At 37.9% G+C, this 17156-nt stretch overlaps 1 pseudogene; it reads right to left on the bottom strand.

Annotated features, from left to right (window-relative positions):
• Positions 1–14224: 14224 nt before the first annotated feature.
• LOC149207877 (multiprotein-bridging factor 1c pseudogene) lies at positions 14225–14702 on the bottom strand (annotated as a pseudogene).
• Between the last annotated feature and the right edge of the window lie 2454 nt (positions 14703–17156).

Here is a 17156-nt window from a genome sequence, read left to right as displayed (position 1 = left end):
GAAGGCGACTAGAGTCATCTTTTGATTTTTCTCGACTCTTAAAAATTGAAAAAGCAAGTTGTGTCAAAGAAACTAAAATTTATTTTAATCGGAATAACATCACTATTCCCTTGTTGGTCTTAGGTTGAGAAAAATGGAGTCCACCAACCAAGGATTTCCCCTTGGGGGAAATCCTAGTACTTTTTCCTTTTGGGGAGATGTTGTTGCACCTCATATGGCCACATTGTCCCTCCCAGGACTGACAATTGGCTTGCCAATATGGCTCTTCTCGACCTCTGTCGTTCAAACCACCATAATTCCTGAGCAATCAAGTAAAAAACTAGATGATACTAGAGTTACCCCCCAACCTTCTACTTTGCTTGTTTCTCCCTCCCCTCCTTCCTCTTCGCTTGGTGAAGTTGGTAAAGCTAAAAACCAAGTAACTGAGAAGAAGAAGAAATGGAAGGAGAAGGAGAAGAAGAAGAAGGAGCCAAGGGAAAAAAGGGGCAACCATGCATCATCTAGCGAAAATCCACACACCGCACCGTCCAAACCTAGATCTCCATGTGTCATTTCCAATGGAGACCACTATCATCGAGATTGTCCTTTCATCCCTCGGATCTTAAGGGACTGGTCTCCTCATTTGCACAATCCGGTGTCATCAACCTCTGACGATCATGTTGAGAGTACACCATCAACTAGTGAAAATGAAGTCTTTGGACAGAAAGGAAAATGTAAATTTCTTTGTAAACTGTGTGAAGGCAATCATGCCATCCACCATTGTCCCTTCCTAGATGAAGCTAAAAGAGTCTTGGATAACCATCTTACTTCACCGCTATGGCTTCCTCCTAGGTACAAGAAACTCTTGCCGAGTCCATCGCTAGTTGAAAATCCGACTGACACAACTTTGAGGTCGGTTGAAGCATCTATCATTGAAGATAAACCATTTGAGTCCATGCCAGATGAAAGTCAAAAGGTCGAGGTGGTAGTCGACCTGGTCTTGTCTTCGAAAGGTCCATCTTCAGATGATACAGTCACCACAGAGAATAAGAACAACACCGTCCAAATTCTTTTCGTAAACACAGACTCCTCTACCCGTTCCTTTACCGCAGGAAGAAAGTTCGTCAAAGTCATATTCGGCTGTTTATTCGGTCCCACTTTCAAGCAACCTAGTCGTTTCTTTCGATTGGAATCTACTACGCAGACCCCGTCTACCGTCTAATGTACCATTTCGAATCATTTTACAACCTTACAGAATGGTCATGGTCGGTACTATCATAGATGAAGGGGCTTCTGTGAGTATTATTTACTCAACTGCTTGGAAAGCGCTTGGTTCACCATCGCTTCTGCCTGAGATGCGAAATCTGACAGGCTTCGACAAGGAAACCAGTCCACTATTAGGGATCCTTCCAAGTTTTCCTATAACTTTGAGAGGGAAAACCATTTATCTGAACATAATGGTAGTCCAAGGACCTTTAGATTATAATCTGCTCCTTGGGTGTGACTACATTTATAGCATGGGAGCCATTGTCTCCTCACTCTTTCGAGTAATGTGTTTTCCGGATGAAGTTAGAGTGGTCCAGCTCATAGACCAGCTTTCATTCCCGGGCTCACACATAGCTAACAGTCAAATGCCATCCCTAACTGGTCTTTTCACATAAGGAATGTCTCATCAATCTCCAGTCCGCCCACCTGAAGAGCGCGAGTAATTCGGTGTTCATGACTGAAATCCAGGGGGCATGCACCCTGGTCCACTTCGACAGGAAAACCTTGGGTATTGGGTAGGTTTCCACGAAGGTAATATGACTAGTCTCACACCTGTCCGTATAGGAAAATGGGATTAGACCGGAATAAGATTCCCTCATCAAGGTTAGGTGATTGGAGCTAGAGTCACCTTTGTCCAAATGGACTAAGCTGAGGAAGTGTTTCTGTCTGCTATGTGGATGGGAACTATCTTGCAAATAAAAGAACTTCTATATGGTAGCCTAGAAACTCTAGTTCACTATACCTGGGGGCATGCAAACCTTTTTGCATGCAAGTGAAAAGCGACCATTTATTTTCTTAGTTTATAGATTCTCAACCCTTTAAACTCGTAGGATTGGTCGTTCCTAGCTTGCATAATGAAAGGATACAGAGCAAAGCTTTGAATGGTGCAAGCTCCATAAAAATGGAATCTATCGATGAGACATCCTTATTATGCGACTGGCATGAGCAGTTTTACGCAAAGTTTAAGCTCGTTAAAACTTAAACCTAAGCAATGAGAAAATGTTCCCCTAGAGTTTAAGCTCATTAAAAAATGAACCAACCTCCGGTAAATAACCATTGTGAATGCATTATCATCAGCTTTTGAGCCTTGGTCGTGTTCTCATCATCACCTCCACTCTGTTTTAGCCGATCATATGCCTCCATTTGATTGTTTACCCTTTTGAGGAACAGCTACGATGAGTTATTCTGTTAGCCATCCTTGTGACACTGCCATGATTGGAAAATTCCAAACCTTACCTGGAATCAGCTGCTACCAGAAAATGTCACTCGTTCCTCAAAAAACGAGTCTCCTTTAAGCTCTTTTCATCTAACGCATAAAATATGAAAATATTGCCGAGCAATTGGCCTCTCCAGCTCATTAAAGCTATCAGAAGTGCTATTCCTCCTCTAGATTTTAATCTTTTTGGACCTGAGGGATTATTACACAAAACGATCGAGCGCTTGTCTTGTTCAGCTCGTTAAAACTATCGAAAATTCATCCCTTTCATATTATTTTATACTTTTTCAGACTTAAGGGATTATATGATGAAAAAGGATTATTGGAGTTTCCTTTCTGTCCCTTTTCAGACTCTCTAAAATTGAAAAAGGACCGAGTTATCTTTGTCGTTAAACTTGTTAAAACCAATAGCGAAAAACTTGTCCATATAGACAAGAACGAGTTTCACCATCGCTAGGTTCGTTAAAGCATAACGACGGGTTTTCCCGAAGGGTGAATTATAGAACAAGCATATGTTATCCTCCTTAAGCTTGATAAAAATAATGAGGTACTGGTCAGCAATGACTGGGGAAAAATTTGGAAGAAAACTTGAAGAAACTTTATTGGTAGCAAGTCGCTCTTGAACATGACACTTTCACTCCATCGCCATGATTGATTCGGGTTGGGTTATTCTGTTCACCAATCATATTGCCATTGGTCCATCGTACCATCCATATTTGGGGTTAACGCTACCAATACATTTCAGTGTCACCGATATGTTCAAGAGAAGTCTCTCAGAGAATTCACCAACCCACCTTGCGTCTCATCCGCTACAATACATTCACGCTCCATTCTTTCATGACCACCACCCAGAACCTTGTATCATCAGATTGTTTTCACCTCCACAAAATCATTTTCTTCGTTTTGTGTCATAGATGTGGGATTCATTAAGGCCCTCCTACGACGGGTCCCTTCTTTTTGACATCAGCTCATTATCCAAGAAGTCGACCTAGGAACAACCCTTTCAGTACTTTGAAGCTTGCATGCCTCAATGGCAAGTTTCTCACTTCTAGTGACAGGTTTACATCAATGGCCTTCGACCGAAAGATTTTATGTGGTGTTCGATGCTAAGTCCCTTTTTCACACCACGTGAATTGTATTGTCATACCTTTAGGGTCATCATCATTATCGGTGATTTCTCTCGCGCCTGTTAACAACTTACATCATTGGCTAGTAAGCAGGAAATGTCTTTCCATGTTTGACTCCAGAACATCTTTCACATGGATCGACTTGTACTTCGGGTGAAGATTGAATGAGTTTGAAGACCTCGGATCTAGTTTCATCCATCCAGGCTGCGATATATTCAGGAAAATAAAGACATCAAATGTACATCATTACTGCACAAATGATCATCCGAATCAAAGGATGATGGCTCTATCAGAATCATCAGTCTGCCACATAGATGGTTGTCTGCCCTATGTACATGAAATGAATTTATAAAGTTCAGTATCGGAATGGCCACCTCAGCTAGATCATGAAAATATTATGAAGATAATGTATGTATTGTATCTTATTACAGGTCGCCTTCTAGTTTGAAAAACCTCGGATCCTCATGATAAAGCATTTCCCTGACATCAAAAGATTTTCGACCTCATGCTTTAGGGGGCAACTGTTATAGACATATTTGGGCACTGCAACCCCAATCATATATGTTCATAAACCAAGGGCTTCTGAGTCCCTAAAAGTGTTGTTTCATACCCTAAAGGAACAAGGTCAGCTGATTACATCATCTCCCAGAAGTTCTCCATGGAAAACTGCTCAGAACTGGTCAAAAATGGACCATACAGACTGCTCAGTGCTAAGGGTGCGATGCATCTCACCTTCTCAGCACAAAAATTGTCATGCATACTGGAAATCCCTTCTATAGGGTGCGATGGGAGAGTGTAGACAAATGGCAGAGACAGTTTGTAAGGTGGATGATCATGGAATCTTCCAGAAACTTCTCCTGTGACACTTGCCTCTTTGAATTCACCCAGGGATGAGTAAGAGATCATGAATCTCCATGTGGAACCAAGAACTATCAAAGAGAGGACACTAATCAAAATCCCAGAAGCTGACTCACCCCCTGCAAACATCTATATATGGATCCCTCATCCCAGAGATCCAGAGGTTGGAATCTTGTATTTTATAAAGAAGCGTTGTTGGTTTCTTGGTGGAATATCATAATGTTGGGTGATCTAAGCTTTTCATGAGGTGAAGAAGGGCTTTCATGCTGGGAGGATGACACTGGGTCAGATCAATGGGTTGTAATCCTCTCTTCTACTCTTTCTATTAATAAAGCTATTCAAGTTTTCCTCCACATTCTTGTATGTTAGATGATATATGCGTTTGTGTGGTCAATATATATCTGGTCCTATATTGTTTATGATTGTAGATCTTTGTACTTCGATAGTATTATGCTGCTTTGACTTTACAGGTACTATTTGAATCGGGGTAAACAAGGAAGGAGCGGCAAAGATCTGTCAGAGGGGAGAGGAAACAAGCAAAGAAGCAAGCGAAAGACTGAGGTTGGTACTCTTGCTTCCCTCTCATCTACTTCTCGTAAAGGAAAATGAAGATAACTTTAGTTTGTTTGTTTCTAAGATAGCTACCCGTCTTAGTGGGACTAGTAGCTCTGAGTGGACACTAGATTTCCCGATAACAATTATTAATGTTGTGCTAAATCCCCATTCAGAATAAAACCCAAGATGCTTATCATTTTCTTATCACATACTTAAGGATTCACCATTTTTTCTTAATTCAATAATTCCCATGAGAGTTTCTTATGTAAATGTTATAAATAATTTAACATAAAACATATGTTGAACAACAACAAAATAACAACAAAGAACATCAAAATACAACGCACAATACAAAGATTTGATGAGTAGTTCACCACTCCTAGGGTACGTCTCCTTGGTCCAGCTTCCAATGCTTGGGCCTCTCTATTATGCTCAAAAATACAACAAAAGTGTGTTGCAATGCTCAAATGCCTCTGAAACCAATCTCAATGAGTTCAAAATAGCCAAAACTGCTAGAATTGACACTTTTTGCACCTAATTTGGATAAGAACTAAAGAAGTTATGACCTCTCCTAGTTCTCCCACAATTTTCTCAACAAATTCCCCCTTTCTGGTCACTAAACATCAAATTCGGCCTAAAATCCACCATTTTTACCACATTTCGGCGACTAGAGCCATACTTCCCAATGGGTTTGAAAATCGCAATTGTAATCGACATTGGAAGAGAGATGGAAAAAACAACTCCTTTCAAAAACTTCAATCGTCAATCGACGACAAAACACATCGTGATCGACTATCGATGGAGAAATGGGCGCACATAATACGCCACACTTTTGAAACTGCGATGAGAATTTTGTGATGGCGGACTTAACGATTTATGCACCATGGTTCATAACAATTTCACGTCTGGTATATATCAGCTTGTTGCAATCGACGCGGGACTCGAAAATTCCTACATTACAACCTATTCTATTTTCGCATTTTGTTCCCTCAGGATTCCGCTATCGGCACGAGCAATGTGATTCTTAACAAGACTTCCTGATGCGATGCGATCCATGCGATATCGCATATCGCATCTTAGTGGGACCGGGGGCCGATTTTTAATAGAAAACTTATGTCGATGTGATGTGATGGGCTAATTTGCGGGAACAATGATAGAGTGACACTTGGCACCTCTCGATTGGTTGAAGAGACTTGAACTTGCTAACTGTGCACTTATTTTCCCTGTTTAGCAAACTGATCAGAACTCATTTCTAGGAGCACTTGAAATCCATTTTCGATGAGGTGATTTGCATTGGATTTAGATCGTCAAGATCTATCCAACCATACAATTTCCATTCCATTCTATGAATTTTGATTTTTGAGCATAAACTTGAGCACCTGATCACTCCTCCCCACTGGAAGCTCTTGGACCCCAAAATATTATCTTCAGCTATTGAAAAGATGAGGGTACTGTTCCCTCATCTTCCCCTCTTCAATCCATTTGGCCTTTGATGGATTTGTACTATTGAGACCCACTCGAAGATAATCAACATTTCCCCTCTTTGATGACCTTGTTCTTCTGTCAAATATGGTGTCTTGCTAAAGCTCATCAAGAAATTATGGAGAAAAATATTGAAGCCTTTCCTTGCTAATGTAAAGCCAAACTTCATCACCTACTCGAAACTGATGATCCAAACGATGCTTATCATGCCTTGCTTTATACTTGCCTTGACTCTTTTCTAGTTGTTCTTGAACTGTTTGGTGAATCTACTGAATTTTCTGAATGAATTTCTTTCCTTTGTCTATGTCACTATGTCCATCTAAAGCTACATCTTTCTCAAATATGAAATCCAAAGGTGATTTAGGAAAATAACCAAGGCATGCCTCAAAAGGTGAAGTTAGAGTAGAAGAGTGTTTTTCTTGATCGTAAGCATGTTGAATATAATGCAACTGTTCATCCCACAACTTAGGACATTTGCTGCAATATCCTCTTAGCAAATGAATAACTTTCTTGTTAACTACTTCAGTTTGACCATATGTTTGCAGATGGAAGGTTGTACTTTTCTTCAACTTGGTGTCCATCAAGTTCCATAAATTTGACCAAAACTTCCCAACAAATTGGGAATCACGATCACTTACAATAGAAGTAGGTAATCCAAAATGAACCCATACATTTTGAAAGAAAAGTTGAGTTGTTTGTTCAGTCTTTTTCTTTTGCAAGGCATTAATATGCACATTTTGTGAACCTATCCACAACTATGAACAAATAATCATGGCCTTTTCTTGATAAAGGAAGACCTCCTACAAAATCCATAGAAACACTCTCCCATGGACGTGAAGGCACTGGAAGTGGTGTGTACAATCCTAGTTTCCTATTATTAGGCTTACTGACTGCACACAATGAAAAACCTCTAATAAAACGTGACACACTTTCAAGCATACGAGGCCAGTAAAAATACCTCTAAAGATTTTCCACTGTTTTACTTACACCAAAATGTCCAGCAATAAGAGAAGTGTGTGCTTCCCTTGTGACATTTACTCTCTCTCCTTGTGGAACACAAAGTTTTCCCAAATGATACAACATATTATCATGTACATGGTAGTCTAATTCCTCAACTTGGTGGCCTTGACTCAAGTTTGAATATACCTCTTGAAAGTCAGCATCATGTGCGTATTGTTCAACATAACTTTCAGGAAAAACATAATGATTCTTGAGTAAAATGGCTACATTAACAACTGGTCTAGAAAGAATATCAACAACTTTGTTATAAATACATTTCTTGTACCTGATTACCAAGTGGAATTGCTATAAGAATCCCATCCAATAAAGTGCCTTGATTGTTGCAATTTTGTTTGGGATTACAGATATTGCAAAGGTTGATGATCGATGTGAATAATTGTTTCTTTTTCTATTAAGTAATGTTTCCAATTCTTCACACTTTGCACCAATGCGTAAATCTCTTTATCATATGTAGGATAGTTAACAACGACACCATTAAAAATATCATAATGAAATGAAATGGGATTACCATGCTATAAGAGAACTGCACCCATGGCGTAGTCACTTGCATTTGTTTGTATTTCAAATGGTTATTTCAAATCCGACAATGGTAAAACTAGGGCTGAACTGATCTTTCATTTTAAAGCATCGAATTATTTTAGTTGTTTTCCTCCCCACTGAAGACAACCTTCATGCTGGTCAAAGCATGTAGTGGAGCTACAATGGAAGAGAAATTGGCAATGAACTTCCTCCAATACTATGCTTCTCCCAGAAAACTCCTTACTTCTGTGACTGATTTGGGTATTGGCCAATTCACAATGACCGAAACTTTAGAGGGGTCAATATTTAGCTCACCTCCTCCAACTATGTGGCCCAAATACACTAAGGAAGTTTTCCTGAATTCACATTTAGACATCTTCAAAAATAATTGTTCTTTTTTCAAGACATCCAACACTTTCCTCACATGCTTGACATGCTCTTCTCATGATTTTTTGAATATCAAAATATCATCTAAATAGAAAATTACAAACTCATCAATAAAGGATATTAAAACATCATTCATAACTCTCATGAATGTAGCTAGAGAATTGCAAAGATCGAAAGGCATAACCAACCACTCAAACAATCCCTATTTGGTTTTAAAAGCAGTCTTCCAAATATCCTTCTCAACTATTCTAACTTGATGATATCCACTTCTCAAGTCTAATTTAGTGAAATATTTTGCATTCTTCAACTAATCTAGCAAATCATCTATTCCAAGCAGTGGGTATCCATTCTTTATGGTAATTTAATTCAAAGCTCGATAATCTACACACATGCGCCAGGTTCCATCTTTCTTGGGTACCAAAAATATTGGTGAACCACATGGTGAAGTAGAGGGATGAATTACAACTTTATCTAACAATTCCTTAACTTGTTTCTTAATTTCTAAACTTTCCAGAATTGACATTCAATACATACCGATATTTGGGATTGGACAGTCTTGCTGTAGCTGAATTTCGTGTTGAATTCTCCTTTTTTGTGGCAATCCCTTTGGTTATTGAAACATATCTCCATATTGATTGACCACATCAAACAATTCGGCTATCAGCTTCATGTCACAACCTACAAAGGATTCACACTCTATGTCATTCTTCTGCTTGATCATAAGGAGCACGAGATTCTTACTGGAATTGACCAGTCACTTCATTTGCCCTGCGCTTGCTAAAGACAGATTAAGCTTTATACGATGGGCTCTCACAATATACTCCCCTCCATCTTTGAACAAATTATATGTTTTCTCAAATATATGGAAAACATCTTTCGGATCATATAGATATGGGATTCCCAACACAATTCTAGAAATATCCAGCAAAACTACATCTAATTTGACTTCATTTTATGAAATTAGCAGTAATAGGAAATCCTTGGTTATCCAACCCAACGAATACGGTTTATGATGAGGCACAGTTTCCAAATTCAACTTCTTGACCAGGTATGTAGAAATTAAATTTTCCTAGGATCCACTATCAAACAATGTATCAATCTTGATGTGTTTGGAAATAAGTTTGATATGGAACAACTCAATTCTGTTTCCTTTGTTTGAAGTGTTGTTGGAGTTATTTGTTGTGCTGGTGCTTGCCACAACTTCCTCTTTCCTTGTTTTTTCACAACTTTTCCTTTAGTGACTGTGGCTGCAATCTTTGTTTCATCACATGAGTCGGAACCCAAGCTTTGTTGTACAACATTGTTTGTCTTATGTTTCCCTTTATTATTAAATTTCTTTGGTATTAATTCAAGATGAAACTTCCAGCAATGCACTTCATCATGGCTCTCTTTGGAACAATTCTTGCACACAAGTTTCTCCCCTTATTTCTTAATTGAAGCATTTTTCCTCTGCTTTCCTTTAGATTTATTTCCTTTTTCACCACTCTGGAATGGCTTCTTCTTACCTTCTTCTTGTACATTTTTCCCTCTTGCTTCGAGGTGTGTAGCTTGAACACAGACCTCATCAAGATTCATGGGATTAAACATAAGAATGGTGTGTTGAAGATAGCTATGCAAACCGCTTATGTATTTCAGCAAAGTATCTTGTGACTGCAAGTCTACTCCGAGAATATCTTGTGATTTATATTAAACCTCCTATGTCTTTCAACAAAGTATTTGAGCAATCACACGGGTTATGTGAGATATCATCGAGAATACACGAATTATCATCGATGGATACGTGACCTATCACAGAAAACGTGACATATCATAAGTGAGTAACGAGTCCGCATATCTGGTAATCTCTCGAGTTATTTGAGCGATCACCCAGGTTATGCGAGCTATCATAAAGAATAAGCGAATTATCATTGATGGATACGCGACCTATCACAGAAAACGTTACATACCACCCAATGCGCAAATCATTAGTAAATACATGAGTTATCACCCCAAGTATGCTTATCATTACGCTGATATGAGAGTTTTCTCTAATATAATTTTCTATATATATTTACCACATTCATGGTTATGAAGGCGGCTGACGAGCGAAATTTTGAACATTGCTAGCGAAGCAAATGGCGATGTAGCTACTTAGATTCAACATCAGCATTAGATCCATCTATTGTGTATGCCAGGCGAATGCACAACTTTGATACATATCAAATTTTGTAATTGTTTTAACTTGTACATTGAATGTGCGTGAATTTATAGTAGCTATGTGCAAACGACATTGTTTTAAATTTCTTCCCTCATTCTCTATCTTCACACCCATTCGAATATGCCATGGAGTGACTTGCAATCTCTAAGATTTTTTTGCGTCAATCCCAACTTGTTGAAGAGCTCTCATCTGCAACATTATTTAAATGATCGGTTTTCTCTGAATTTAAAACTTTTCTCGACAGACTCTGAATTGATTTTCATATTAAGACAATCTTTGCCACAGTGCGGCATTGGACCACTGTTGTTGAAATGTGGCATTGGACCATGAGATAATATTTTTCACAGTGTGACCATGGTAATTGACCATGGTTGAAAATGATTGATTTTCATATTGAGAAAATCTTTCTCACAACACAACGTTGGACCATGGTTGACCATGGTGGATATTCATAATGAGACAATCTTTGTCACAACATGGTGTTGGACCATGGCACACCGTAATTGACCATGGTAGACCATGTTTGACCAATGTTGACCATGGTTAAGAATGGTTGACCATAGTTGACCATGATTGCTTTCCATACTGAGAAAATCTTTGTCACAAACCCATATTGGGATTATTATAAACCTAAGAGATTAATAAGCTCAAGGGATTAATGCTAGCAACCAAAGGGATTAATTAAACTAAGGAATTTATAATATAAACCCAATTGATTATAAACCCAAGGGATTTATATTAAACCCTAGGAATACTATTATAAACTTTATCAATAATATTATACCCTATGAATATGAACTCTTGGATTAATAAACCCAAAGCATTAATAAAATCAAGGGATTAAAACTAAAAACCTAAGGTAATATTATTAAACCCAAGGGATTAATGTTGTAAACTAAAGATATATAAACCCTAAGATAAATATTTTAAACCCTAAAACAAACTTGTTTGACCATGGTTGACCATGTTTAATTTTCATATTGAGACAATCTTTGCCACAATGCGACGTTGGATCATGGTTGACCATGTTTGACCATGATTTAGAAAGGTCATAATTCAGAAAGGTGGTTGACCATGTTCGAGCATGATTTGACCATGATTCAGAAATTGAAACATGGTTTGACCATGATTTATAAATTGACCATGATTTGACCATGAATTAATTGAAACATGGTTGAACATGTTTGACCATTATTTAGAAAGATTCAGGTAGAATGACTGGAATACGTGAAGGTATCCGCTCGAAAGAAAGGTCATATTCAACCAATATTTGTCACAATTCGATGTTGGACCATGGTTGTCACATGTGACGTTAGACCATTACACAATATTTGACACAACGTGACCATGGTTATTCACCATGGTTGGTTTTCATACTGAGACAATCTTTGTCACAATGCGGCGTTAGACCATGGTTGAAAATAACTAATGATGTTTGACGATGGTTGATGATGATTGAGAATATTTGTCACAATGCAACGTTGGACCCTGGTTGATGATGATTAACGATGGTTCACCATGACTGATTTTCATATTGAGACAATCTTTGTCACATTGCGACGTTGGACCGTGGTTTGACCATGGTAGATTTTCATATTGAGATAATCTTTGTCACAATGCGATCGGACTGTGGGACCATGGTTGATTTTCATATTGGGACAATCTATGTTATAATGAGACATTGGACCATGGTTGACCATAGTTGACCATGGTTTTTGAAATGTGACGTCAGTCCATGAGATAATATTTTTCATAAAGTGACCATGCTTATTAACCATGGTTGACCATGATCGACCATGATTCATTTTTTTATTGAGAAAAATATGACGTTGGACCTTGGTTGACAATGATTCATATTCATATTGAGAAAATCTTTGTCACAATGTGGCATTAGAAATTAATAAACGCAACAGATTAATAAACCTAATGAATTTATATTAAACCCAATGGATTATAAACCCAAGATATTTGTATTAAACCCCAGGAATAATATTATAAACCCTATATATAATATTATACCCTAGGAATATGAACCCTTAGACTAATAAACCCAAGGGATTTATATTATAAACCCAAGGCACTAACAAACTTAAGGGATTAATATTGTAAACCCAAGTTATATGAACTCTAAGATAAATATTATAAATCCTAAAACAAACATGGTTTACCATGGTTGATTCTCATATTGAGACAATATTTGTCACAATGTGACATTGGACTATTGTTGACCATGGTTTACCATGATTGATTTTCATATTGAAATAATATTTCTCACAATGCGATATTGGACCCTGGTTTACCATGGTTGATTTTCATAATGAGACAATATTTGTCAAAATGTGACGTTGGACCAAGGTTGACCACGTTTGCCACAATGTGATGTTGGATAATGAGACAATCTTTGACATAATGTGACCATGGTTGTTTTTCATATTGAGACAATCTTTGCCACAATGCGACGTTGGACCATGGTTGAAAATGGTTGATGATCATTGACTGTCATTCACCATGGTTGATGAAGGTTCACATATGTTTGTTGTTCATATTGAGTCAATATTTGTCACAATGCGATGTTGGACCATGGTTGATCATGACTGACCATGATTGACCATGGTTGATTTTCATATTGATGAAGATAGACCATGGTTGACCATGATTGTTTTAAGATTGAGATAATATTTGTCACAATGAGACAATATTTATTACAATGAGATGTTGGACCATGGTTGACCATGATTATAAACCCAAAGGATTTATATTAAACCCTAGGATTAATATTATAAACCCTATGATTAATATTATACCCTAGGAATATGAACCCTTAGATTCAAGCCCACCTAAGGAGAGACTAATAAATCCAAGGGTTTAACAGTAAAACCCAAGGGATCAATGTTATGAACCCAAGGTATATTAACCTTCAGATAAATAATATAAACCTTAAAATCAGCATCGTTGACTATCGTTGACAATGGTTTACTTACAACCCAAATTCCTAGGTTTAAATTATTAATATTTAAAATCACCAAATTTTCCAATTTTCCAAAGCTATGCTATTAAACAAAAGCCTCTCACTTCTTATGTGTAAATATGACATGGGTATGATATCTTGTAAAAAAATAGCATTTTAGCTTTTCTTTCCATACATGTATAAAATCATTTTTTTAACATTTACCTTGTAGCTTTTTAATTTACTACATATAAAATCATTTTAATTTAGCTTTTTTTTCCATACATATACAAAATCATTGAGGAAAAAATCTAATAAATTACATTTTAACAAGGTCCATTAAAATCACTATATTGAAAAGTAATTGGAAAAAAAATATTCTAAACATTTTTTAAACCTCTAGAAAATCCTCTCCCTAGTAGGATCTAAGCCACTTCTATGACTTTATCTTTATCTACACGCCACTTAATGAATTTTCTACTAATTCTTCATTGAAGTAATTTAGAAAAATAAAATCCTATAAAGATAAAGTAATAGATAACTCATGTTGTATTTTACATGAACAAAGTGAGAATTGGTGTTGTAAAAACAAAATCTATGCCAAACAGTATAACATGAGCAAGAAAGAAGCCATTAAGTCAACTAGACGATGTACTGGTGACGCCAAGCAATTACTTGGAAGTGCAATTGAGTTGTTTGCCCCTCAGTTTAACACCGAGGGCCTTCTCCATCTTAGACAGGACGACCTGATTAGGTATAGCTTTACCACTTTCATACTCCTAAATTACTTGCGTTCTCTCATTTATACGCGTCCCTAGCTCCGCCTGGCTCATCTTCTAATCAACGCGCGCTTTTTGAATCGCATGGCGAACCTCTGCAGGTACCTTCTGCAGGACGGCCAATTTCGTCTGCTTGTCTAATTTGCCGGTATTGATAGGAGGCTGAACCTTCTTGTTGGCTCCTCCCTCAAACTTCTTAATGCTCTGAACCTGTCCGCCTGCTCTGAATGCAGCATTAACTGCCTTGGGATCTCGCACTTCACTCGCCTTTTGAGGACGCTTGTGGATAACAACAGGGTCCCAGTCTTGAGTTATCGGCCCGCTCGGTCGGCTTGGCATCCTGCCTCCTCTTCAATCCCTCCACACTATTTCTCTTGTGCAATCAATGAAAATCTCACTTCAGATGGCACCCCCAGAAATGAGAGCTTTCTTGATGAAGGTACAAAACAAACAGAAAATATCGTCCGCTCTGGAACGAACAAACACCCTCAGAGTGCAAATGCCCCTTGCGCTTGAAAAACCAAACAATCTCAAGGACTCTCTCTCTATTTAAATAGTGGGTTCACGGGTCTAATTAAAACTTTCATTTCTTCCATATATAACTCTTTTCAAGTCGGCTCTAACAGTCACTCTATCATTATCTTGGGAGTAGTTTGTAGAGGTCAAGTCGTCTCTAAAGTCACTCAATCATTATTTTGGGAGTAGTTTAAGGAGGCCAGGAATTATTCCAGAGGGTTAAAAGTATTTGGAATCTCTTAAAAATTTTCAAAAAATCATACTATAGTAGTGTTTGGATCATATTTTTGATGGTCAAAATAGATTCAAAAGCTGCATTGAAGGCCCAGGCAGAGGGTAGAATTGCCGGGGTAAGACAGCCCAGGAAGCTGTCCAAGCTGGAAGAAGGCATGGGTTTACCTACTGTGAAAAGCAATCTAGCCTTAAAGGAAGATAGCGCAGAAACAATTCCATCGATTCCAACAAGTGACAGCAAAGAAACGAAAGGCAGCAAAGGTTCAGACAGTGTAGCGGAGGTTTCCAGCAGATTAAAACACGCTAAAATCATGAATGATAACACCTTGAAACCATGAATGATAACACCTTGAAACGTGCTGAAATCATGAATGATAACGTGAACCCAATGGTTTCCTACGCTGTTCCATGTAACTGCGCAGTTCCCTGCGAGCCACCAGAACCCATAATGGACTTATCCCACGCTATTCCCTTCGGTTCCAGTCATACCTGTAACAGCAGCAACATAAAACACGCTTGTAACAACAGCAGTATCACCGTGAGCAGCGTGGTCTCCTGCCCTGTCTCAGGCTTTGACAAGGGGCCTAACAGCGCTGGTTATGACAATGATTGTAATAAAAGCAGTAGCATAAAACATGCCTGTAACAACACCAGCTATATAAAACACACAGGTAGTAACAACAGCAGTATCAACGATGACAAGCGGCCTAACTGCGCTAGTTACAACAATGATTTTAATAAATCCGGTGAAAGCATAATTGAAGATGAAATTGATTCCATTATGGATGTAAATATCAAGGATGTTGAAATCAGGAACATTATATATAAAGACAGAAGCAGCATAGAAGATGTTGGAACTAATGCAGATTGTAGAATTAAAAATGATAATGCTACAGGTGATAATCAATTAAAAGCAGAATCTAATAATCCCGACAATGGTAGGTCTGTTACTGAGAACCCCAATGTTCCAAATCATGATAAGAGAGTCGTTAATCTCTCATCCATAATGCTCACTTCTGAAGAAATCAATATCCTTTTTCAGAAATCAATATCCTTAGCAAAGGATTAGGATTTGCGGTCTCTCCTAGGAACATTGCATTTGAAAGCATCATCTGCAACACTGAGATGGGACTCAAGGCCTTTCATCAAACATTAAAGAGATATTAAGACAGGAATGTTCTATAGCTATGTTGAGGTCTAAGTGCCCAAAGAGTAACCTGAATAAAAAGGGGCGAGAGGAGCTTAGATCTCTCCGAAACAATGATAAGATAGTTGTTCTTAAAGCTGATAAAGGAGGGGCCACTATTGTGTTAAATAAGGAAGATTACATTCATAAAATGAATGAGCATTTAAATTGTGGGAGTTATAGAAGAGTCAACTCCAACCCTATTCCCAAGGTGATAAAACAAGTCAAGAAAGCCATCATGGAAACTAACGTGGAAGATAAAATAAAAAAGAAGTTGATTCCCTCCTGTGAGCTATTCCTAGAATCTATGGATTACCAAAAATCCATAAGGAAGGGGTCCTTCTTAGACCAATTGTTAACACCATTGGTTCCCGTACCTATGAATTGGCTAAGTATGTAGCTAAGATCCTAAAGCCTCTGGTTGGTAACACGGACTCTTTTATAAAATACTCAAATGATTTTGTAAAGCTTATTAAGAATAAAAAGGTGGATAAAGATGATATTCTAGTAAGTTTTGATGTGGTTTCTTTATTTACAAAGATTCCTCTAGATTAAGCTGTTCATGTTATAAAGATGGCCACCGATCCTAAAACAGCAAAGCTTGCAGAAATTTATTTACGGTCCACTTTTTTCAGTTTTCAAGATCACTATTATGAACAAATATCTGGAGTCGCCATGGGTTCCCCACTCTCACCTATTGTTGCCAACTTATACATGGAATACTTCGAAAGAAAGGCCCTTGACTCATACCCTTTGAAGCCAGCTTGGTGGAAAAGATTTGTTGACGACACTAACCTGAATTGGTCTCATGGTAAGGCGAAACTGGAGAGGTTTCTCAATCATCTTAACTCTATATCTTCTGAAATCAAATTTACTATGGAGCTCGAA

The sequence above is a fragment of the Pinus tabuliformis genome, chromosome 1_2, assembly GCF_031772625.1.
Source record: "Pinus tabuliformis cultivar Carrire ecotype Pingquan chromosome 1_2, CPIR1, whole genome shotgun sequence".
Classification (NCBI taxonomy): domain Eukaryota; kingdom Viridiplantae; phylum Streptophyta; class Pinopsida; order Pinales; family Pinaceae; genus Pinus; species Pinus tabuliformis.
Note: the sequence above shows the minus strand (reverse complement) of the source record. Positions and strands in the feature narration are given on the sequence as shown.